The sequence below is a fragment of the Arachis hypogaea genome, chromosome 17 (genome assembly GCF_003086295.3).
Source record: "Arachis hypogaea cultivar Tifrunner chromosome 17, arahy.Tifrunner.gnm2.J5K5, whole genome shotgun sequence".
In the NCBI taxonomy this organism is placed as follows: domain Eukaryota; kingdom Viridiplantae; phylum Streptophyta; class Magnoliopsida; order Fabales; family Fabaceae; genus Arachis; species Arachis hypogaea.
The window spans coordinates 30,148,545-30,173,412 of NC_092052.1; the positions used below are offsets into that span (position 1 = coordinate 30,148,545).

The following is a 24,868-nucleotide window of genomic DNA, read 5'->3' on the forward strand; positions in this document are numbered from 1 at the left end:
GCATTGGTGGGAGTTCCAAGATGAATACAAGCACAAGCCACCTTGATGAGGAGCTCCCCATAAGTCCAACTTAAGGACAATAAACAAAAGTGCTAGGTGGGAGACAACCCACCATGGTAAAATCCTTTCATTTTCTCCTTTGTATATATTGGTAGAATTAGCTTAATTTCATGTTTTGTTTAGTTAGTTGAGTATGTTTGGTAGTTTAAGTATGTTAAATAAGGTTTTATGGTGTTTTGGTAGCTGTTTGGAGGTTTGGAATGCTTGGATTGGTGCAAAAACATAGAAAATTTTTTTTGAAAAACAGAGCACCATCCACGCGTACGCGTACATGGCGCGTACGCGCACTTACAGCATTTCCGACCATCCACGCGCGCGCGCCATGCGTGCGTACGCATGGATTGAGAAGTTCCAACCTCCATACATTTTCCAGAGAGTTGTGCCTGTGCCGCGCCAACGTTGTGCCTTTCGCACAAACCAACTCGCGCGTACGCGCACATGACGCGTACGCGCCACTCTCGAAATAAGCCAACGACGCGCGCGCGCCATGCGTGCGTGCGCGTGGATGCCCTTTCTTCCATCCATTTCTTTTCTTCTCCTCCTTCCATTTCTCCCTTTTTCCTTTCTTCTTCCCTCCTCCTACCCCTCATCCAACACTTCCAAACACCATTGACAACCATTTATTTTAGTTAACAAATTAGTTAGTTAGTTAGTTGATTAGTTAGTTTTAGTTTAGTTTTCATTTTATTTTCTCTCTTTTCATCATAAGTGTTGGAGTATTGACTTTGTTTACTATACATTGCTATATCCCTTATTGCCTAAATGCTATTTTAGCATGAATGTTTTAGATAATCTTTGTTGGATTCTATGATTGAGGTTATATTTTGTTACTTGGTTTTGAGTTCTTCATGCTTACCTTTTGAAAAAATACCAAGTGATGAGAATTGTCTTCGAGCTTATAGCTCTTTTGAATTGCATGTTGTAGCTAGCCACCATGTGATTTGGATCCTTTTCCCTCGATTAGGCAACCTCTTGATGGATGATGTTGTGCATTTACCTTAATGCATTGTGTTCATGATTATATCCGTCCATATGTTTGACTTGAATGCTTTCATGCTTCTCTAATGCTTGTCTTACCTTACAAGCTTACTTAAAGCATCTCAAGCACACTAGGATAAGTGAATTGCATGCTTCTTTTGTGACATAGCTCTTTATACTAATGTGTGTTCTAAACCGCGCAATTTAGAATTCACACACCTAATATTTCTTAATGTTAAACTAATTCACTCACCTCATTCTAGTGATTTACCTCATTCCAACAATGTATGCTTCCTTGCTTTTATATCTTCTCATCTTATAGTGTTATATTTTTGTTTTTCATAACGAATGCACCACAAGCAACCATGGAGGCGGAAGAAAGAACACATAGCAATCCGGAGAGTCGTCGTACCCCCTTGCTCATCTTTGAGTGCACCGAGGACGGTGCAAACTTTTAAGTGTGGGGAGGTCGTCCCGACCGATCGGCAATCTTGGGTGACAAATTTCTAACTCCAATACTTTTGCATTTCATTCTAGGATTTTAGGATTTTTACTTGCATTTTCTTATTTTTGCATATGCATACACAATAAGCTTAGTCAAAATAATGAGAATTTTTCAAGATTTCTATCTATAGGGCATGTCAATTGATTTGAGTGAAAACTTTTCATAGAACTTGCTTGAATTATATATTTTATGGATCATGTTTTGAGCTAAGAACACAAGCTTGTGAGACTTGAGCCTAATAGCGTGGTTACATCTTATAACCACTTATTTTTCCTTCTTGTGTGCATTATTCTCTTTCTATGATTGTAATCTTTGATTTGTTTGATTCTTTATGTCCATTATTTTGTGTATTCATGTATTTATATGATTGAGGCCATCATTTTATTAGCTCACTTACCCAAATAGCCTTACCTTTTATCTTCCTTTGTTAGCCAAATTTGAGCCTACGCTTAACCCACTTATTCTTATTTTAGCACATTACAAGCCTTAAAGCGAAAAACAATAATTGTCCCTTAATTTGAATCTTTGATTAGCTTAGGCTAGTGTGTGTGAGTATCATTCAAGTGTGGGAACCTTGGGACATTGGGTGAATAAAAGGGTATTTTGTATTATTATTGAAAATATTGGGAATTGGGTACATACTCATGTATTGACCAAATGTAAAACCTTATGCATTGATGCTCTTGTATATAGAAAGAAAAAAAATGAGAAAAACAAAAGAACAAAAGAAAAAGAAAAACAATATGGAAAAGAAAAGAAAAAAAATAGAAAAAGAAAGAAAATAAAGAAAAAAGAAGAAAAATAATAAAAAGGGGACAAAATGCCCCAAAGCGAAGCTCAATAAGATCAATGCATAAGTGTTGTGAAATGAAAAGGGATGCATGAGTATGTGGAAAAGTGAGTAGAATGGGTAGTTAGAGTAGAATTTAATTGTATAGGTTATTATATGGGTTAAGTGGAAAGTTTAAGCTTATCAAAGATTCAAATTCCAAGCTCACTTAACCAAATATGCATCCTACCTTGACCCTAACCCCATTACAACCTATGAAAAGACCTCATGATATATGTATGCATGCATGAAATATTTGTTGATTGTTAGAAGAAAAACAAATCTTATAAAGCATGATTAGGAGAGAATTGAGAGAATCAACCCTAAACACTTGAGTGAATAGAGTGCAAACACTACCGGTGAGGGTTTGATGCTCAATTACATGTTTTCACCTATGATCATAATTTTCATGCAAGTTTATAAAAATATTTAATAACTCAATTCAATTGTGGATTAGACTTGCTAGTCCTTAGCCCTTGTGCATATATGTTTCTTGGGAATTGATTTATTTTGACCAAGCACTTGCATTCATTTAGATAGTTGCATATAGGTAGATTGCATTTAGTTAGTTTCCATTGAATAAATGCCATACCCTTACTTCATTCTTGGTTTAAGCATGAGGACATGCTTGGTTTAAGTGAGGGGAGGTTGACAAACCCCATTTGTAGGGTTTATCTTGTATTGATTTTTGGGGATTTTATCACCTTTTACCCATATTTATTCAAGAAATAGCATGGTTTTGTATATTCTCCTTTAATTGTGCTTGAATGTGAAAACATGCTTTTTAGGAATCAAAATAGCTAAATTTAATTCACCTTGATTCTATTAGATGCCTTGATATGTTTGTTAAGTGATTTAAGGTTTAGGAGGCAAAGATTGGATCAAGGGAATAAAGAAAGAAAGCATGAAAAGTTGGAGAACTCATGAAGAAATGGAAGAACCGGAAAGCTGTCAAGCCGACCTCTTCGCACTTAATCGACCATAACTTGAGTTACACAAGTCCAAATGATGCGGTTCCAGTTGGGTTGGAAAGCTAACATCCGGGGCTTCGAAACAATATAAGATTTGCTATGGTTGAACCGCGCATGGTGATGCGTACACGCATAGTACGCGCACGCGCCGTTGCTGCCACCTGGTTCACTTAAAACAAAACGTGGCCAGCGAATTCTAAAGCCTTGTGAGCTCAATCCAACTCATTTCTGATGCTATTTAAGCCAAGGATTGAAGGGGGAATGGGGAGACTTTAGATACTTTTCATACTTTTCATACTTTTCACACTTTAGAAGTTAGTCACCATTAGTTTAGTTTTAGCTTAGTTTTAATAGTGAGAGTTAGTTTCTAGAGAGAGAAGCTCTCTCTTCTCTCTAGAATTAGGATTAGGATTAGGTTTAGTTCTTAGATCTAGGTTTTAATTCATGCTTTCATCTCCTTCTATCTCTCAATTCTTTGTTGCTACATTCATCTTCTTCTATTCTTTTATTGTAATTTCCTTTATGTTGTTCTTATATTTTGTTGTAGATCTAGTATTGTTCCTTCTACTTTCTTCCAATTCAATAAGAGGTAATTCATAATAATTGTTCTTCTTTGCTTTTCTATTGTTGATCTCTTGCCTTTGTAGTTGTAGATTCCTTTAATTCTTGCAATTAATAATGTTTACTTCTATTGCACTCTATGTGTTTGTTGAAATGCCTCTTTTAGTTTTAGTGTAGATTTTGTTCCTCTTGGCCTAGGTAGAGTAATTAGTGACACTTGAGTTATCTAATTCCTTTGTTGATTGATAATTGGAGAGATTGCTAATTGGTTTGGAGTGCACTAAAGCTAGTCTTTCCTTGGGAGTTGGCTAGGACTTGTGGCTAAAGTCAATTCATCCACTTGACTTTCCTTTAACTAGTAAGGGTTAACTAAGTGGTAGCAATGAACAATTCTCATCACAATTGAGAAGGATAACTAGGATAGGACTTCTAATTTTCATACCTTGCCAAGAGCCTTTTATAGTTGTTAGTTTATTTTCATTGCCATTTACTTTTCATGCTTCTTATCCAAAATCCCAAAATAACTCATAACCAATAACAAGACACTTTATTGTAATTCCTAGGGAGAACGACCCGAGGTCCAATACTTCGGTTTATAAATTTTAGGGGTTTGTACTAGTGACAAACAACTTTTTGTATGAAAGAATTAATGATTGGTTTAGAAACTATATTTGCAACGAGAATTCATTTGTGAAATTCTATACCATCAAAAATCCAATCGTCAGTTCTATATCTGCTTTAATGGGAGGTATACCTAAAAAGTATAGTGATCCAGGTCCATGTATGGTTAATTGTGTTATTGGTGGTGTGATATTTTCTGACTGCATGTGTGATTTAGGAGCATGTGTTAGTATAATGCCTTTGTCTATATATGATAATTTGAGGCTCCCTCCCTTAAAAAGATCGGCAGCTTGTTTTGTGTTAGCAGATAAAAGCATTATTACAGTGGCTGGAGTTGCTGAAGATGTATTAGTGGGCATTAAGGGGCTCACCTTTCCCATTGATTTTTATATCCTGGAGATGCCCCAAAATGACTCAGAAAAGCCATCATCAATCCTACTCAGAAGACCATTCCTGAAGACCTCAAAGTTCAAATTGGATGCTTTTTCAGGAATATACTCTTTTGAAATAGATGGCCGAGTAGTAATCTTCAATCTGAATGGAGCTATGAAGCATCCTCCGGAGGATCATTCTATCCTCCAGTGTGACATCATAGATGAAACCGTGGCTGAAGTTCACCAGGAGGAATTTGAAGAGAGGTACATATGACAAGGTCCAAGTGTGGGGACATTCTCAGAGGACAATAAAAGTGCTTTACCATTGTTACCAGCTCCAGATACCCTAGAGTCTGACCATGAGCAGAAGTTAGAATTGAAACCCCTCCCTCCACACCCAAATATGCTTACCTTGAGGACAAGCAGAAGTTTTCAGTTATCATTGCAAGGGAACTCACTTCTCAACAAGAAGTGCAGTTGCTTAGTGTGCTGAGGAGGCACAAGAAGGCAATTGGTTGGAGTTTGGATGACATAGTAGGCATCAACCCTCAAGTTTGTGAGCACAGAATATTTTTAGAAGAGGGAGCAAAGCCTGTCCGTCAACCCCAGAGAAGACTGAACCCCACTATCTTAGAGGTTGTCAAAAAGGAAGTGACCAGACTACTGGAGGCAGATATCATCTACCCCATCTCAGACAGTGAATGGTAAGCCCAGTACAAGTGGTGCCCAAGAAGTTTGGAGTCACTACAGTGAAGAATGAGCATGGAGAGCTCATGGCAACCAGAGTTCAGAACGCCTGGAGTGTCTGCATTAACTACAGACGCCTAAACCAGGCCACTCGAAAGGATCACTATCCTCTTCCATTCATTGATCAAATGCTGGATCGCCTATCAGGTAAATCACATTATTGTTTTTAGATGGTTACACAGGCTATTTCCATATTCATATAGCTCCTGAAGATCAGGAAAAGACCACTTTTACATGTCCTTTTAGGACTTATGCTTACAAGAGAATGCCCTTTGGCTTGTGCAATGCACCAGCTACTTTCCAAAGGTGCATGATGAGTCTTTTCTCTGATCTTATTGAGGACTGTATGGAGGTTTTTATGGATGATTTTAGTGTATATGGTGACTCTTTTACTCTTTGCTTGGATAGTTTATCTAGAGTATTAGATAGATGTGTCAATACAAACCTTGTATTGAATTTTGAAAAATGTCACTTTATGGTCAAACAATGGATTGTACTAGGACATGTTGTGTCTAATACTGGTATTTCTGTAGATCCAGCAAAGGTGGATGTTATTTCTAGTTTACCTTACCCCTCTTCTGTGAGGGAAGTCCGTTCGTTCCTTGGCCATGCAGGTTTTTACAGGAGATTCATTAAGGACTTTAGTAAGGTAGCTCTTCCCTTATCCAGACTACTGCAGAAAGATATTGAGTTCGAGTTCAGTAAGGATTGCAAACAAGCGTTTGATAAGCTGAAAACCGCCCTGACTCAAGCTCCAATTGTGAGAGGACCAAACTGGAGCCAGCAATTTGAAATAATGTGTGATGCTTCCAACCATGCAATAGGTGCAGCACTGGCTCAGTGTGAAGGTAAGGACCCCTTTGTAATTGCTTATGTGTCTAAAACTTTAGATGCCGCTCAGTCTAATTATACTACTACTGAGAAAGAGCTTCTTGCTATTATTTTTGCTCTGGATAAATTCCGAGCCTATTTACTTAGTACGAAAGTAGTAGTGTACTCAGACCACGCAGCTCTAAAGTATCTATTAGCTAAAAAGGAATCCAAACCAAGGCTTATACGTTGGATACTGCTACTACAAGAATTTGATTTAGAAATTAAGGATAGGAGTGGTAACCAGAATTTAGTGGCAGACCATTTGAGTCGCCTTGAGCACATTAAGCATGACTCCACTCCTATAGCTGATAATTTCTCATTTGATAACCTGCAAGCAGTATCTGAGGTAGTCCCTTGGTATGCACCTGTAGCTAATTATCTAGTTAGCCGCACTTTTCCTCCAAACTTTACTAAACATCAAAGAGACAAGCTGAAAAGCGAGTCTAAATATTATATATGGGATGACCCATGTTTATGGAGATGTGGCGCTGACCAGGTAATTAGACGGTGTGTGTCTCAATCAGAATTCCAGTCCATTTTAGAGGCCTGCCACTCATCTGAGAGTGGAGGACATTTTGGCCCTCAAAGAACAGCTAGAAAAATCCTAGACTGTAGATTCTGGTGGCCTACTCTTTTTAGAGACGCTGCTGAATTTTGTAAATCTTGTTTCCCATGCCAAAAATTTGGTAATATATCCATGAGGGATGAGATGCCTCAACAAATTATGCTTTTCTGTGAAGTTTTTGATGTTTGGGGCATTGACTTCATGGGTCCATTTCCAAATTCTAATGGTTACTTTTATATATTGTTAGCTGTGGATTACGTTTCCAAATGGGTGGAAGCAATTCCTACCCGCACTGATGATGCTAACACTGTTGTTTCCTTTATTAGAAACCACATTATTTGTCGCTTTGGATCCCCACGAGCAATCGTGAGCGATCAAGGCACCCATTTTTGTAACAGGAGACTAACAGGATTAATGAAGAAGCATGGGATAATTCATAAAGTTGTAACAGCCTACCATCCTCAGACTAATGGGCAAGCCGAGGTGTCAAACAGAGAGATAAAGCGTATCTTGTAGAAGATAGTCAAACCTCATAGGAGAGACTGGAGCACCAGGCTCCAAGATGCACTTTAGGCATACAGAACAGCATAGAAGACACCCATTGGGATGAGTCCTTTCCGCTTAGTTTATGGAAAAGCCTATCATCTCCCAGTTGAAGTAGAGCACAAAGCCTTTTGGGCAGTAAAAGAGTACAACATGGGATTTGAAACAGCCAGAGCTGAAAGGAAATTGCAACTTCAAGAATTAGAAAGCCTTCACCTGGAAGCTTATGAGAACTCAAGGTTGTACAAGGAAAAGATGAAGGCTGTACATGATCAGCACATCAAGAGGAAAGAGTTCCAACCTGGGGACTTAGTCCTCCTTTACAAATCTAGACTGAGGCTCATGCCAGGCAAGTTGAGATCAAGATGTGAAAGTCCATACAGAGTAGAGAAGGCCGACCCGTACGGAGTTTTTCACCTAAGTCATCCTTCAAGCTCTGAACTCATCAAAGTTAATGGACATCGTTTAAAGCTGTACCATGGCGAGAAGTTGAAGAAAAACAAGGAGCTCGAGATCTTCTTCTTGGAAGATCCACACATAGCCGAAGACTGAGCTAATGGAGCGTCCAACTTACGGACGTTAAAGCAAAGTGCTAGGTGGGAGACAACCCACCATGGTATGATCGTTCTTTTCTTTATTCTTAGTTTTCTTTTTCAATAACTCTTTTCCTTATTCGCACATTTAACTTGCATCTACATTTGCATATTTTTATTTTAAAAAAAAAAATTCACGCGACGCGACCGTATCAATGACGCGTCCACGTCTCAGGTGGCTCAGAAAGAATAAGAGAGCGAACAGAGAGTCACGCAGGAGCGTGGCTGGAGGTGTGCCTTTGGCACAAATCAGCCCACGCGTCCGCGTCGCTGACGCGTCCGTGTCATGTGGGAACATTGGCCTCCCACGCGACCACATCACCCACGCGGCCGCGTAACTTGAAAATCGACGTGAAAAGGGTGCATAGCTAAAAGTTATGCTGGAGTGGTGCTGGACTAGCGCTAGACGCACAGCCCTTACCACGCGAACGCGTGCCCCACGCATCCGTGTCATTTCCCAATATTGGCCACTCACGCGATCGCATGACCCACGCGATCGCGTTACCCAAAATTTGGCAAAATTAAGATTTCGAACAGAGAGTTGTGCGAGTGCGAGGCTGCCCTCGCGCCAGTAGCATAAACTGTGTCACGCGACCGCGTGACCGACACGACCGCGTCAATCCAAATAAGCGCAATTCGCGCGAACGTGTCACCCACGCGTCCGCGTCGCTTGCGCCGCACAGCTTACCCTAAATTGCCAAAATATCTTATCTTTCTTTTCCCCAAATCCTATTTTCTCTTTTTCTTCCTTATTTCTTCATTCTTCCTTCTTCCTTCTTTCTCATTTTCTACTTTCTCACCACCATTAACAAGGTTTTTCTTTTCCTCTACCTTCCTTACTTTTCCATTATCTTTCTTATTTTTATGTTTTCTTCTTTTCTTTTCTTTTTACTTTCATTATCCATATTTTCTTTTTCTTTCTTTTTTTCTTTTCATTAGTGTTAGAAATTTAATTGAGTCATTATTTCTCATTATATGCTTGTGGATTGTTGCAAAATTGTTTGGCAATTATATATTACTTTTTAAAGGGTTGCTTGCATGTTCAAATTATTATTTTCAATAGTTTATTCATCATGCATGCTACGTGTTTGTGAAAAAGCCCATATGGCATTATGCATTTTCTACATTATTCTATTCTACTATTCAATGCTTACTTTTCATAAATTTCCTTTACTATTTTATTAATTTAATTTAATTATCAATACAAACATGATGGTTAGTTTGTTACGAGTGATAACATATTTAACAAATTAAATGCTTGATCTATGCTACTCATGCCTTTGCCTGCATGCCAATAAATATCTTGCATTTAATTGTCATCAAATGCACTTTCTATATTTCCATTGGTGAACTTTTCACATGTAGTCATGACCATGTGTTAACGACATCCTCTTTACCGTGCATTGATTATCACTTATACCATCCTCTTTCTTGCTCTGTCCCTTTGAATTCATGTTACTTTCTTTTTCTCTTTTCAGGATGGCCACCAAGAAAGAAAAAGAGAAAGCTACTCCCAAACCACCAGCAAGAAGAGGAACAAAAAGAGCATTAGTGGCAGAACCTTCTTCAACTGCAGTCAAACCCTCAACAAAAAGAATTAAGAGGATTATAAAGGTTAATGAAAAAGAGAAAGCCTTCCCAGCAAAGGACACTGCGCGATTTCCCAATCGCTACTGTGAGCAGATATTCCCTATCCTGGCAGAACAGAGCTACAACAACGAATACCTTCTTATCCTCCCACCCAATATTGCTACCTTTGTTGAGCCACAAATTGAACGAAGACAATGGGATTTCCTCCAAAGACAGCCAAGGCAGGTTAATCTTTCTTGGGTAGTTGAGTTCTACTCTAGTTTCCACCTGCCAACTCTGCAGTCTGTCTACGTACGTCAGAAGCAAGTCCCCGTTACAGAAGAGGTCATTCAACAAGCTCTAGATCTTCCCCCTGCTCCAGAAGAATTGGACGCCTTTTAAGAAGCCACACTCAAGCGCCAGATGTACCAATTTGATTGGGACGCCGTTCTCAGAGTTATCGCACTACCTGGCAGCAGATGGATCTACGGATACCATCGTTCCCGCCCTAAGGGAATATCGGCTTCAACACTTACCTTGGAGGCTCGCGTATGGGCACAGATCATGTCCCATTACGTCTTTTTGAGCACTCACGAGTCCTCCTTCACTACAGACATGGCCGTTCTACTATGGTGCATCCTTACAGACCAGCCTCTGAACCTATCAAGACACATCCGGAATGCCATAGGACACATACAGATTGCAGGCAACTTACCTTTTCCCGCCTTGGCCTCAGATCTCGTCTCAGTAACCGGAGTCTCCTACAGAGCTGGGGACACCAAAGCCATGCTTCCACGGGATGATCAATACGTCTCTAACGGGAAATATATTAGACTCCCAGCAGCCACTACTAGCCAGCCTACAGAGCCGGCTGAGGACATCCCTCCATCAGCACCACAAGCACCTACAACAAACAAACTGCTCCATCAGATACTTGAAAAGTTGGATCGGTAGGAACAGAAAGCTAAGATGAGAGAGCGCCGTAACAAGCGCCGATTCACATACCTTAAGGAGCTGATTATGGAAAAATTCAAGGACTCATACACCCTGGACTCCACGTCCTTTACCAGCACAGGGAGCCATGACGGTCCCGCCTGTGGAGATACTGCTACCAGTCCACCCTTGTTCCTGACAGATGGCACCGAGGACGGTGCAAAGCCTTAAGTGTGGGGAGGTCGGTCAGTACTTGACTTTCGAAGGTAATTTCTCTTCCCTAACACCAATAAATTAGGATATTTAGTTAGTTTTTTTTTTTGTAGAATAGGATAAATTGCATAGTAATAGATTAGTTGCATGCATGTTCTACTTAATTGAAAAGACAATAAGTTTCTTCTAAGACCCTATCTTTAGAACAAAATTTCACTAATTTTAATCAAAACTTTTATGTTAAAATTGCTTGAAGTTGTATTTGTAACATGATTTTTGAGCTAAAGAACACACAACCTGTGAGATTTGAGCCCAAATGCATGGTTACATTATTTAACCATAATTATTTTATTCTTGTGTGTTTACTTCTCTATGATTGTAATCTACATTTTGTTTCATCCTATATGTCCAATGTTTAATATATTTATATGTTTGCATATGATTGAGGCCATTACTTGTTTAAACTCACTTATCCAAATTAAGCCTACCCTTTCAATTACCTTTGTTAGCCACTTTGAGCCTTTAAATTCTATTTGTTCTGTATTTTACCACATTACTAGCCTTAAGCGAAAAAATAATTTTATACCCCAATTGAATCTTTGGTTAGCTTAAGATAGAATTGTGTGTGTTAATTAAGTATGGAAAATTGTGGGAACAAAAGATAATAAGGGAATGTGTCATGATAATACAATGAGAATTTCGGTACCTACTCATGTGAAACTATAAGGATTAAAAATCTATGTGTATTGATTAGCTATGTTTATTTTTAGTTTATGTTGAAAAAAAAATTCAAAAATATTCAATAGATAATTCAGGGGACAAAAATTACCCCAATGCTAAGTTAAGAATTCAAAGATCAATGCATGTATGATAAAATTAAAATAAAAAGTTGATACATGAGTATGGAATGTGAAAGAGAAATTTTGGGTAGCTGGGTGTGAATTTGAAGTTATATAGAATATATATATGTTGGGTTGAAGCTTGGGTTAATTAAAGATTCAATTTATAAGCTTACTTAGCCATATATGTATCCTTACCCTTACCTTGGCCCCATTACAACCTTGAAAAGACCTCATGATTTTTGTATTAATATATTAAATGTTGTTGATTGGTTAGGTGAAGAACAAAAATTAGAAAGTATGATTAGAGAAGGATAGAGTGATTGCCCTATACACTAGAGAGATTAGAGTGTACATACATCATCAGTGAGGGTTCAATGCTTAAATTCTATGTTCCCTACTTTCATGAGCTACCTCCTTGCATTTTTATCTGTTCTTACTATATAAGAATTGAATTAGTGGAGTTTGATTTGTAATTGTCTCGAAGAACCTATTTGCTTTTGATCAAGTAGACAAGAATCATATAGTTGCATTCATATACATAGGTTGCATTGCATTACATGAGTTTTACATGTTCCTACTCATTTATTTTATCTCCTTCAACTAAGCATGAGGACATACTAATGTTTAAGTGTGGGGAGGTTAGTAAACCACTATTTTATGGTTTATATTGTGCTTAATTGCATGGTTTTATCAATTCTTTACCCACTTATTCATATGATTGGCATGCATTTATATTTCCTTCCTAAAATTATTACATGATTGAATATTTGCTTCCTAAAGACTTTTAATTATGTATTTTAACTCTCCTTCATTCCATTAGATGTCGTGATCTGTGTGTTAAGTGTTTCAGGCTTTATAGAGCATGAATGACTTGGAGATTGGAAAGGAAGCTTGCAAAAATGGAAGGAACACAAGAAATTGAGGAGATGACCAGCGAGAAGTGACGCAGACGCATGGCTCACGCGACCGCGTGACATAGAGGAAATCGCAGTGACGAGGATGCATGGCTCACGCGACCGCGCGGATTGGAACTGCACAAGTGACGCGGAGGCGTGGACGACGTGCACGCATGGCAAGGCAAAACGCCGAATGACGCGTCCGCATGAATGACGCGATCGCGTGACATGCGCGATCTGCAGAATTTGCTGGGGGCGATTTTGGGCCCTGTTTTGACCCAATTTTCGGCTAAAAAAAGCAGACTAGAGCCAAGGAACATGCAAAAACGAAAACAACAATTCATTACAGACAATTCTCAGTTTTAGATCTAGTTTTACTCCTCCTCTAGGTTTTCTCTCTACACATTCATAGTTCTTAGGATTTTATTTTTATTGCTTTTCGCATTGGGATATTGAGAAGAGTTATTACCTCAGCAAGACTTCGTCATTCTAGTTTGTTTTCTTTACCTGTCTCTTACTCTTCCATGTCGTTTGTTTATTTAGAATTATTATTGAATTATTTTTAGAGTTTATTAATACAAGAACTATTTTTATTTTTAATTGATCCCTTTGATTATTGTTTATCATGTCTTTCTATATTTCCCTTTCTTATGTTATGAATTCTACATTCACAATAAGCGAGTAGTTCCATAACTTGGATGTGAGTTGATTGAAAGGAAGACCTTGAGTTGGAATGTTTAAAAGAAAAATTGTAATTGGGTTTATTGTTGGTTTGCCCTCTAGTCACTGACACCAATCCTTTTCAATTGAACGGATTGGAACTTGTGAATAGAAATAGCTTTCCAACTTGTTTGACTTTCCCTTACCTAGTAAGGGATAACTAAACAGAACAACCCTCAATTATCAATTAATCTTGAGAGTACTCCAACAAGAATAGGGCTTCCAACTAATCTACTCCCAGCCAAGGCTTTTATTTAAAATTACACAAATTCTCTAATTTAATTTCCTGTTGTTCAACTCAAACTATTTTTTTGAAAACATCTGATTAATAAAATAGCACACCTTTCTGCAGCTCGTTGGGAGACGACTTGGGACTCATACTCCCAGTATTTTAATTTAAATTTTGTGACAACCCTTCTAAATTGATAAGCAGATTTCTGGTTGGTTAAGAACTGTACTTACAACGTATCTCTTATAATAAATTCTTAACTCGCCAATTTCCACCGCGTCAATGCCCATCTAGGATTATGCTTCATTAAAACCTTACTAAAGAAAAATCCAATGGAAAAAAATTTTAGTGAAGGAAAAAGAGTACAAAATCTCACTACAAGAAAAAGCGTATTTATCGACGCAAAAAATCGACGGCTACCTCTCCCGTCGATAAATTTCGACGGCTTGCTGTCGATATTTCTAAAAAGTAAAATTTAAAAATAAAATAATAAAATCGACGGTCTGGTCGTCGATTTTTTTATGCTGTATTAACCCTGTTTAAACTATCGTCACATCGTCGACGAACTAGGAAGATGAAAATACTTTTATTTTAAAATCGACGACCATGTCGTCTATTTTTATATTTAAAATATCGACAACAGTTCCGTCGATAAATTGGAACAGTCTAAATTGCTTCCCAAAATCAAATAAATAGTGTGGATTTAATATATAAAATAGACGTAAAAAATGTTTTTTTTTTCAAATTAAAATCGACAACTCTACGTCGATTTTCATTGCTAAAAAAAAAAACAATCCCGCGCCCACTTCCCGCGCCCATATTCAGAAGCACAATTTTGGGTCAAAGGGAGCAACACACAGCGACCCACCAATTCAAAAGTAGTAGCACTCAATTACTCTCTCCCTCTCTAGCGATCCCGCAGCCGAGTTGAACAAAGCCTCTATATTCTTTTCTGCATTCCTCACCACCCTCACTCTCCGCTGCCGCCGTCACGGTTGCGCCGCTGTCACTCCGTTTGCTCACGTCGCCGCGTGCTCTGTTGCTGCCGTGCCGCTGTTGCTCCCCACTGTCGCTCCTCTTGCTCGCGCCGCGGCCGCTCCTTCTCTCTGTTGCTGCCGTCGCTCCTCCTATTTTGGTCCTTTTCTAGCTCTCTTTCAATCAAGCTCACAAGAACCAGGTATCGTTTTCTGATTGTTACTGAACTCTTTCCAAAGCTAACTTCAGTTTCATTTAGAAATTCCCTATTTCAGGTGTAAACTTGACCTAATTGTAATATCCTGTTCTCTAAATTTGAAGAGAATATATAATATATGTTGCGAAATCAATAATTTAGGTTAGCTCAAGAGAGACCATAGCTTTTGCATCTCCTGAAGCATTGAGTCCTTTACAATTGAGCCTGAAGTAAGGAGAATCAAAAGACTCAAATCTCATTCGTCACACAAAATCTAGGACGAATATCAAGTTTAGCTCTTCTCTAATCCTACTTCCTAGTTTCAATAGGATTTTTTTATATATATACTTGCTGCTTTGGTACAAGAAACAAGAAAATTGGAGTTCAAAAGGTAAGTGAATTGCAGTTCCAATTAAGGATCCAGCTTTCAGATTGAAGAAAATTTGAATACTTTTTACTGTTGTATCTTAGTTCTTGAATATAGTTTTTTTTTTGTCTTGCTGTGCAGTGAATGTAGCAGTGCTAGTTGTTCCAATAGTTAGTTCAGTGGTTGCTTTGGTGGTTGGAATTGTTATTGGAATTTATATCTGAAAACACAGATACATTCAAAAGAAAAGAAGAGGTAAGTGACTTATTAGTACTTCACTGTACTTACTTAGGAGACAATTATGTTTAAGAATGTTTACTCACTCGATCATCATTCTGACTTCAAGGTTCATATGATGCACGTTTTGCATTTTCATAGGCTTGTATAGATATATAAATATATAATATAATATAAAGTCTCTTTGTATACTTCACTCGAAGTTGTACTTTAGTAGCAAATTTGTTTGATGGGTTATTGTAGTTGAAATTTCTATTTTGCCTTATTTGAGAGAGATCGTTTTTACTTATTATTAGTTGTCCATGCATCATGGTCCCCTTTTGAAATATTTGTCTTCGGGTACTGTATACTCTTTATGTGTTTAATTAATATAATGATCATAACATAAGCTAATTCATGTGTCGTAATTAATCCTTGTTAAGAAATTATGAAAGTCCCATTTAAATATGGGTTAGGCATCCCCTGCTAATTCTTGATTATTAACTACAATAATAAACAAGTAAAAAGTATTTTAAGGCAAAAAGAAATGAGTATAGCATAGGTAAATACTAAGGGAAACTCATGTATTATAGTTATCTATAATTTATGAAGTTTAGATCCTTGGAAGGTCCTCTTCCATCAAAGCTCTTTAGCATTCCTCAAATTCAGCAAGTGTAAGTTCTTAAGATCCTTATTTTGAATCTACCTTTATTATGTTATATAAAAATTGATGTTATTTGCATTGCAGGAAATTGAGGAACAATGCATTGAACAATACATTAGACTTAGGTGACAACATTTGTCCATTGCAGCTTGTTGATCTTCAAGACGACTAGATTTCCTTAGTAATATTCCGTTCGCAATACAAAAACACATTGATGTAATTATCTAGTTAGAAAACATTTGCATGGTTTAGGAAGTTGATTAACAATTATAAATGTTTAATCTCTTGAATTTCAGTCTTATAGGAAATCCAGTGTGCAGTGTTCTCTCAAACACAAACTACTGCCAACTTCAGCAGCAGCCTAAGCAACCTTACTCGACAAGTTTGGCGAATTACTTGATAAGCTTATTTTAAATTCAAAGCAGCTTTAGTCAGAAGGGTAACTTTCATTACAAAACATGTTTATAACTTAATCATAAAGGGTTGGATCATTGGCAGTATGTATGGAGTCTTATACTATAGGCTTAACCTTAAAAGGATTAGTCCTTTCTGTGGGAAGTGGATGAAGAATAAATAGTACAATAAATAGTAAAAGGTTGAATGAATCTGATTAATATAAAAAATTATAAACTTTTACAGGTTGCATTTAGGACCAAGGTATTCCATCCCAAAATAAACAGTAATGGCAATATTTGCCTAGATATACTGAAAGAACAATGGAGTCCTGCTTTTACTATATCCAAGATAATGCATTCATGGACATATTTTTCTTCTTCTGTTTCATGATATGATATGTTGTATAAATGCTTATTGTTAAAGCTAATGATTTTATGCAGGTGCTGTTGTCAATATGTTCATTGCTAACAGGTCCTGCTGTCAATATGGTGTAAAAATTGTAGAATAATTACCCAAATTAGTCCTCGAAGATTTTAGAATCGGACATTTTAGTCCCCAAGAAAAATTAATACACAGATCAATCCTCAAGGTTTTACTCCGGCAGACAAATAAGTCCCAGTTCATTTTTCGGCAAAGTAATTACCCAGATCAGTCTCCAAAGATTCTAAAAATGAACATTTTAGTCCCCAAGAAAAACTAATGTACAAATCAATCCCCAACGTTTCTCTCTGTTAGACATAATAGTCCTCCGTCAAAAAATAAAATAAAATAAAATTATTATTATTATTAATTACACAATAATATTGTACTATATTTTTTGTATTTTTTGGACAAAAATAATGATAAATATATATATATATATATATATATATTCACTCAATAATAATAATAATAATAATAATAATAATAAAATTATTAGAGATTATTTTATAAGAAATTCAAAATTAAAACTATTTGATATTTTTGTATTTAATATAATCAAAAGATGTCCTATGTAAAAAAAATATATATGTTTGTATTAAAAAATATGTATTAAAAAATATTTTAATTTGGATTTATATTAAATACATATTTTTTTAATGCAAACATATTTTTTAAAATAGTACATCTTTTGATTATATTAAATACAAAAATATCAAATGATTTTAACCTTAAATTTCTTGTAAAATAATCTCTAATAATTTTATTGATTATTATTATTATTATTAATTACATATACCATGATTTTTTATATTTTCTAGATAAAAATAATGATAAATTTATTCATTAGATTCTTATATATATATATAGTCACTCAATAATAATAATAATAATAATAATAATAATAATAATAATAATAATAATAATAATAATAATAATAATAATAATTAATAAAATTATTAGAGATTATTTTACAAGAAATTCAAAATTAAAATCATTTGATATTTTTGTATTTAATATGATAAAAAGATGTACTATTTTTAAAAATATGTTTGTATTAAAAAAATATGTATTTAATATAAATACAAATTAAAATATTTTCTTTTAATACATATTTTTTAATACAAACATATATTTTTTTTTACATAAGACATCTTTTGATTATATTAAATACAAAAATATCAAATAGTTTTAACCTTGAATTTCTTGTAAAATAATCTCTAATAATTTTATTATTATTATTATTATTATTATTATTATTATTATTATTATTATTATTATTATTATTAAGTGACTATATATATATATATATATATAAGAATTTAATGAATAAATTTATCATTATTTTTGTCTAAAAAATACAAAAAATATAGTACAATATTATTGTGCAATTAATAATAATAATTATTTTATTTTGTTTTATTTTTGGACGAAGGACTATTATGTCTAATAGAGAGAAACGTTGGGGATTGATTTGTACATTAGTTTTTCTTGGGGACTAAAATGTCCGTTTTTAAAATTTTTGGGGACCGATCTGGGTAATTACTCTGCCGAAAAATGAATTGGGGACTAATTTGTCTGCTGGAGTAAAACCTTGGGGATTGATCTGTGTATTAATTTTTCTTAGGGACTAAAATGTCCGATTCTAAAATCCTTAAGGATTGATTTGGGTAATTACTCAAAATTGTATTTTATAAAACGATCTTGCAGTCTAAACAGAGCACAAATTATTTTTTGTTTTTGTTTAAATGTGATTTTGTGTTTTTTTTTCTTTAGGATGAGTTAAGACAATTCAAACATGGCTAGTAGACTTAAGGGAGGTGTAAGAGTAAAGAATCCAAACATGGCTAGTAGCACTAAGAAGATGCACTGAAGCTTAGCTTAGTCTTCATTCAAAACTATTTAGTATTAACGTCTACGGAAGTTGCTATCATTACCATAAAAGGTTTCCTTTTTTAACATTGCTTCTTTAATGGTCCTTTATAGAAAGCATATGGACTTGCCTCCTGAATTTGATAAATCACAAGTTTAGTTAAGGTATGTATGAATTTGATAGATCACAAGTTTAGTTAAGGTATGTATCTGAATATATTATGAATTGTTAAAGAATGTCATTTTAATAAAAAAATTTTAATTTTCTGTTTTACCTTTTAATAAAATGTGTACAGGATATGGTCAGTAGAGACGGAGATTGCAGCCGTGGCCGAGGCCGAGGCCGAAAGGGGAGCCTCAGATTCACATGATGCCTACTCCGGGTGTGCCAAGATCATGCACTCAACAAACTAATGAACCTTCCAACACTGCCTCACATGGTGTGCAGAGTGATCTAAGCTATTTAATTACTTTACTTTAAATATTTTGTATTATTAGTGGATTGCAATTTAAATGAATATAAGTCTAAATTTATTTATTTATCTTATCTTGAGTTTTTATGTTAGAGGATTATTTATTACTTTGATAAGTTTGTAAATTCATTATCTAATATTTAGTATAAATTTTATATTTATATTTAAAAGTTTATTTGTCTTGTTATCTAATATTCTGTATAAATTTTATGTATATATTTAAAAGTTTATTTGCATTAATTGTTTACTATTTTTTAAATAAAAAAATAATTAAAACATATAACTATTAAAATCGACGGCAACTGTGTCAATTTTATTGAATCAAATATCGACGGCAATGCTGTCGATTTTATTAAGCATATTTTAGATGAAACTGTTGTCGATTTTATTGAATCAAATATCGACAGCAGTGTTGTCTATTTTATTAAGCATATTATAGGCAAAACTGTTGTAGATTTATTTGAAACAAATATCGACATAAGTGCCGTCGATTTTATTATATAAAATCGACGGCAACGTTGTTGATTTTAGTAAGTATGTAGAATTTTTAAAATCATATTATAGACGAAAGAGATGTCAATTTTATTTCATTATTATCGACGACAAGGCAAGCCATCGATTTTATTAGAATTTTAAAAAATCGACAAGCTTAATAGCGACCACCTCCCGCGTCCATTTTGCCGTCGAAATTTAATATTATCGACGGCTTAGCCGTTGATTTGGCCGTCGATTTTAATGATGTTTCTTGTAGTGTCTTTTGTGATATGAACTGCCTCATTAAAAACCTTATCAAGAAAAACCTAATGGGAAAAAACCTGATCAAGGAAAAAAGAGTACAGTCTCCCGCTCTTATCACCATTATTTAATATCTCGAAATCAGCGCATCCCAATCTGATGTACCAATCTTTCAAATGAGGATTTTGGAAGTGACTTTGTAAATAAATCTGCCAGATTATCGCTTGAGCAGATCTGTTGGATATCAATTGTTCCTTGATTTTAAAAATCATGAGTGAAGAAGAATTTGGGAGAAATATGCTCTGTCCTATCACCTTTGATGTATCCGCCTTTAAGTTGAGCTATGCATGCTGTATTATCTCCAAACAGGACAGTTGGAACTATCTTATGGTCAATCAGTCCACATGATGATAGAATATATTTGATCAAACTTCTGAGCTAAAAACACTCACGACTAGCTTCATGTATTGCTAGTATTTCAGCATGATTAGAGGATATTGTTGCAATCGTCTGTTTCGTAGACTTCCATGATATAGTTGTACCAACATATGTGAATAGATATCCTATTTGAGATCTCCCTTTGTGAGAACCAGACAAGTATCCTGCATCTGCATAGCGAACTAGTTGTGATTTGGATCCATAGGGATAAAACAATCTCATATCAACCATTCCATGAAGATATCGAAAGATTTGTTTGATTCCATTCCAATATCTTTTGGTTGCAGAGGAACTATACCTTGCTAGTAAATTCACAGCAAATGATATATCAGGTCGTGTATTATTAGCAAGATATATTAGTGCACCAATGGCACTAAGATATGGTACTTTAGGATCAAAGATATCTTCATTTTCTTCTTTAGGACAGAATTGATCATTTTCCACATCCAAAGACCTTACGATCATTGGGGTACTTAATGGGTGCGACTTATCCATATAAAATATTTTCAAGATCTTTTCTGTATATGTTGTTTGATGAATAAAGATCCTATTTTTTGTATGCTCGATCTGCAGGTCGAGACAAAATTTAGTCTTTCTAAGATCTTTCATCTCAAACTCTTCTTTTAGAACTTTTATTATTGTTAGAATATCTTCAGGGGTTCCAATGATATTTAAATCATCAACATACACAATAATTATAATGAATCCAGATGCATATTTCTTTATGAAAACGCATGGGCAGATATCATCATTCTTAAATCCGTTTTTGGCCAGATACTCAGTAAGACAATTATACCATATTCGTCCAGATTGCTTTAGATCATATAAAGATCTTTGCAATTTGATTGAGTATAACCCATGCGAATATTCATTGGATGGTTTAGATATCTTTAGTCCTTTTGGAACTTTCGTATAAATATCACGATCTAATGATCCGTATAAGTAGGCTGTTACCACATCCATTAAATGCATATGTAGTTTATGATATCCGGATAAACTGACCAAATAACGCAATGTTATTTCATCCACTACAGGGGAATATGTTTCTTCATAATCTATATCGGGCCTTTGTGAAAAGTCTTGTGCCATAAGTCGAGCTTTGTAGTGTACAATTCATTTTTCTTATTTCGTTTTCTCACAAATACCCATCTGTATCCAACAGGTTTTACATCTTCTGGTGTATGAACTACAGGTCCAAAGACTTCACGTTTTGCAAGTAAGTCTAACTCAGCCTTCATAACTTCTTCCTATTTTGGCCAATTATTCCTTTGTCGACATTCTTCGACTATTCTTAGCTCAAGATCCTTACTTTCATGCATGATATTTAATGCCACATTATATGCAAATATTTCATTGACAATTGTCTTATTTCGGTCCCATTTTTCTCCTGTAAAAACGTAATTTATCGAGATCTCGTCATTTTCATAATTTTTAGGTACTTGAACATCTTCTAGCATCAAAACTATATCAGAATTTTAGACAATTGCAGGTGTCTTTACTATGTCTTTATCTTTTTCAACAGGAATGATATTTACCTCTTTTCTTTTTCGAAGATTTTTGTCTTTGGAATCGACAGGTCTACCACGCTTCTGGCGTGAATTTGTTTCAGTGGCTACTTGTTCAACTGGGACATCAATTCGAATTGGGGTATTTTCAGCTGGTCTATAAAATTTGGTTATCCTCTTTGTATCAGAAAATGCATCAGGCAATTCATTTGCTATTCTTTGCAAATATATAATCTTTTGAACTTCTAGTTCATATTGCCATGATCCAGGATCCAAATGCATCAAGGATGATGCATTCCAATTAAGTTCTTTTTCAGGAAGCTTATTCTCTCCCTCTAAGGTTGGAAATTTTGATTCATCAAAATGACAATCTGTAAATCGGGCTTTAAATACATCTTTAGTTTGTACCTCAAGATACCTCACTATAGTAGGAGAATCATATTCAACATATATCCCCAATTTTCTTTGGGGTCCCATTTTAGTGCGAGCAGGTGGTGCAATGGGAACATATATCGCATACCCGAATATTCTTAAATGGGAAACATTTGGCTACTAGCCAAAAGCTAATTGTATAGGAGAGAACTGATGGTAACTTGTTGGCCTCAAATGAATAAGTGCTGCAGCATGTAAAATAGCATGCCCCCAAGCTGATGTTAGGAGATTTGTTCTCTATGTAAGGGTCTAGCAATTAATTGGAGGCATTTAATAAGTGATTCTGCTAATCCATTTTGTGTGTGAACATGAGCTATTGGATGTTCAACGCTTATTCCATTAACCATACAATAAGCATAAAAGTTTTGAAAAGTAAATTCACCAGCATTATCAAGGCAAATTGCTTTGATTGGATTTTATGGAAACCGTGCTTTTAATCGAATAATTTGAGCAAGTAATCTCGCAAACATCAAGTTCAAGAAGACAATAAGCACACATGTGACCATCTTGAAGATGCGTCTATTAGGACCATAAAATATCTAAAAGATTCACATGGTGGATGAATATGTCCATCCACATATATTGCCTTGAATCCTTTATAGGAATTCAAGAGACTCAAATCCAATCTTTACTGGTAATGACCTTAAAATTAACTTTTCCTAAGAATATGCAACACAACAAATTCACTAGATTTAAGAATCTTCTGCATGGGAGTTTTCAATAATTCTCCGCATCATGGTTGTTCCCTAATGACCCAATCGATCTTGCCAAGTTATGAATTCATTTGAGCTAGTAAACTTCTGGTTTATAATGGCATGTGATTCAATTGCACTAATTTTAGTATAATATAATCCAGATGAAAGTGAGGATAACTTTTCTAATATAACCTTTTTACTTGAATCATGAGTTATGATATACAAGTACTCATGATTTCCATCATTCATTGTTTCAATATGATATCTATTTCGGCGAATATCTTAAAAACTCAACAAGTTCCTTAGAAACTTGGTAGATAATAGTGTATTATTTATTATGAATTTTGTTTCTCCGGAAAACAAAATTATAGCTCTTTCGGAGTCTTCTATCATATTGTCTGAGCTAATAATAGTATTAACATATTCTTCTTTTGGCACAAGATGAGTAAAATATATATTACTTTTGAGAACGGTGTCCGAACTTGCACTATCCGCATGGCAAACATCTTCACTATATGTCCTTGCCATTTTCTTCAAAGTCAAATAATAATAAAATGAGTAGAAATATTTGCACAATGAAATTATTTTCTTGATTGAAAATATTTTTCTAAGAAATATAGTATATACTAAAAATTTTATTATTATTATCTTGGCACATTCAGTAATTTTGAAATTCATAAATATTTTATTAAACATTATTTATATACATCGTACTTAAAATTCAAATGCATAGAAAATAAAACTTAACAAGAAGTTTCTTACATTATTTATTTATATAAGTACTTAACAAATCCACATATTAAAATATTCCATCATTGATCAAATGATCAATATTTCCTTCACGATCCTCAAAAAAATCAGATACTTCATAACGAGTGGTGTAATTTTCAGCATCATTTGAAATAAAATTCGTCTCTTTTTCTTTGTCGTCTTTTTTCAAAGATACTTGATAAAGATTGACTAGGTGCCTTGGAGTACAACAGGTACGCGACTAATGACCCTTTCCACCACAACGAAAATATTTATCCTTTATTGATTTATTTTACCAATTGTTTCTTTCTTTATCCCACTTCTGGTGAGATCCTTTCTTATGAACATAATTTTTCTTCCTTCCATAATTTTTCTTGTTGCCAAAACCTTGCCACTTATCTCTTCTGAGGTTATGATTTGCCGCATTTGCTTCAAGGAATGGGGCGGCGCCATCTGGGCGTGTTTCATGATTTTTTAAAAGTAAATCGTTGTTTGTGTTCAACAACAAGAAAGCAAGAAATTAACTCAAAATATTTTTTAAATCCTTTTTCTCGATACTGCTACTATAGGAGTACATTCGAGGCAAGAAAGGTCGAAAAAGTTTTCTTTAAAATATTATTATCAGTTATCTTTTTCCCACATAATTTAATTCGTGAGGTGATTCGAAACATTGTTGAATTATATTCACTTATGGATTTAAAATCCTGTAGACGCAAGTGTGTCCATTCATATTGAGCTTGAGGAAGTATCACTGTCTTTTGATGATTATACCTTTTTTCAAGGTTTTTCCACAGATTTGCAGGATCTTTTAATGTGAGATATTCATTTTTCAATCCTTCATCAAGATGACGGCGAAAGAAGATCATGGCTTTGGCTTTATCCTTTTGGGATGCATTATTTTCAACTTTAATGGTATCTCTAAGATCTATTGAATCAAGATGAATTTCAGCATATAATACTCATGATAAATAGTTGTTTCCAAATATATCAAAAACATTAAATTCAAGATGAGAGAGTTTCGACATAATGAAAATTTATTACTTGAGTCTTTCTAAAATTTGATTAGAGTCTCGTGCTGATAACGTGTTATAAAAATAAATAAAGAATATGTA

General features: G+C 35.0%; 2 long non-coding RNA genes across 3 annotated transcripts; both read left to right on the top strand.

Annotated features, from left to right (window-relative positions):
- The first annotated feature begins 14,472 nt into the window (after positions 1 to 14,472).
- LOC112767051 (uncharacterized) lies at positions 14,473 to 17,039 on the top strand. 2 transcript variants are annotated; one of them, XR_011875103.1, is made up of 6 exons: positions 14,473 to 14,799; positions 14,956 to 15,184; positions 15,302 to 15,415; positions 16,125 to 16,221; positions 16,337 to 16,479; positions 16,877 to 17,039. It is a non-coding gene; the product is annotated as an uncharacterized lncRNA (long non-coding RNA). The 2 variants fall into 2 exon arrangements; XR_003184688.3 differs by lacking the exons at positions 14,473 to 14,799; positions 14,956 to 15,184; positions 15,302 to 15,415; positions 16,877 to 17,039 and having other exon boundaries at positions 16,123 to 16,256; positions 16,337 to 16,540.
- Positions 17,040 to 18,435: 1,396 nt separating this feature from the next.
- LOC140180932 (uncharacterized) lies at positions 18,436 to 19,288 on the top strand. The gene is made up of 2 exons (XR_011875104.1): positions 18,436 to 18,893; positions 19,025 to 19,288. It is a non-coding gene; the product is annotated as an uncharacterized lncRNA (long non-coding RNA).
- The last annotated feature ends 5,580 nt before the right edge of the window (positions 19,289 to 24,868 follow it).